We start from the raw sequence: 1741 nt of genomic DNA on the forward strand, positions 1-1741 counted from the left end.
TATCCTTGCCCTAACATCAGAAATATTTTCTCCACTAACTGTGGTTGTCAAAATTTTGTAATAAAGATAAAAAGTAGAGGTGAATGAATATAACTTCTCAAATCTTTAAGCCTGAGTGACATCTACTGAGCCTATTCCTCCATTTCAAGAAGTTGAGGAGGGGAATTCAACTGCTACAAACTGATAGTAATATTCCTTCAACATTTATAATCCTTGCTACTCAAGGACCAAGGACATTTCAATTGGCATTATTTTAGTTTGTAACTTAAAGAGGAAGTAATTTAGGATTTTTTTCCCCTGGACTTTTAATTTTTTCTTTCAAAAACCATATACAAAATAGAAAGAATAGTATAATGAACCCCCCATATACATCTCATCCAATTAAAACAGTATTAAACCCACAGGTGAGTTTGTTTCACCCATACTGGGTTATTCTGAAGCAAATTCCAGACATAAGTTAATTTCATTTTTAAAGTATTGCAGTATGTGTATCTAAAAACCCTTCCTATTATATCCTGAAAGGGAGTGACAGGTTATTAGTTCTTAAAAAAAAAAAACAAGAAAGTGTTTAACATTAACATGTTTTTATTTCTCTTGGGTAAATATACATTAGTGGGATTCCTGAGTTTTATGGTTAGTGTATGTGTAACTGTATAAGAACCTGCAAAACCTTCTCCAAGTGCAAGTACCATTTTGCATCTTCACCAGCAATGTTGGAGTTCCATTTTTTTCATATAGGTCAATTTGTTATTAGTGTACAGAAAAGTGCAACAGACTTTTCTATATTGATTTTATACCCTAAACTTTACTAAATTTATTCTAAGTTTTTTGGCTCTTTTTAGGGTTTTCTATGTATAATATCATGTCATCTTCAAATAGTGATAGTTATACTTCTTCCTTTTCAATCTGGATGCCTTTTATTTCTTTTTCTTGCTTAACTGCTCTGGCTAGGACTTCCAATACTATGTTGAATAAAAGTGGGGGAGAGTGGGCATTTTCATCTTGTTCCTGATCTTAGAGGAAAAGCTTTTTACCATTTTTAAAAAATTTAACAACTGATAATTTATTTAAAAGGTTGATTTAAGCATCTGCAATGGTGACTTCAACCTTGACTCCTGGCTCAATACTGATGGAAGTAATCTGCTTAACAATCTTAGAAGGACTGTACAAATCAGTGAGTCGCTTGTGGACCCTCATCTGAGAACAATCCCAAGTCTTAGAACCTTCAGCACAGGGAGTTTTTCTTGTAGTGATTCTCAGAGTCTTGGTAGGCATCCAAACTGCTCCTTTCACTTTGAGATTCTTTTCCTTTGTGCCTCTGATCAGGTCAGCACATACCTTTTCCAAAGATTTTATGTTGTGGCTGGTGAGAATAATTCAGTGAATCACCACCTCTGGTTCCATGGGTGTCTTCATGGTGTCTTCAAAAGCCATGGCTGCAACACGGCTTCCTGACTGACTTGTTCCTCAGTGAGAACGAACAGTAATGAGTCAGAAACAGGAGCAGGGCATCCAAGGCTCTGCTGTAGCAGTGACTGCATCTTCCTCAAAGAGCGCATTTTGCCATTGAGTACCTTAGCTCTAGACTATTCTATTTTTCTTTACCGTTGTCTTATAGTTATGCATCTTAGTTTATTTTTCTTGTGGGGGTTGATCTAGGGCATACGATGTATATCTTTATCTTAGCACAATCAACCTTCAAATGTTGTTATGCCCCTCAATGTAAAGAGCCTCACAGCAG

At 35.8% G+C, this 1741-nt stretch overlaps 1 pseudogene; it reads right to left on the reverse strand.

The window, feature by feature from the left end:
• Nucleotides 1-1080: 1080 nt before the first annotated feature.
• LOC110590691 lies at nt 1081-1434 on the reverse strand (annotated as a pseudogene).
• Between the last annotated feature and the right edge of the window lie 307 nt (nt 1435-1741).

The sequence above is a fragment of the Neomonachus schauinslandi genome, chromosome 9 (genome assembly GCF_002201575.2).
Source record: "Neomonachus schauinslandi chromosome 9, ASM220157v2, whole genome shotgun sequence".
In the NCBI taxonomy this organism is placed as follows: Eukaryota; Metazoa; Chordata; class Mammalia; order Carnivora; family Phocidae; genus Neomonachus; species Neomonachus schauinslandi.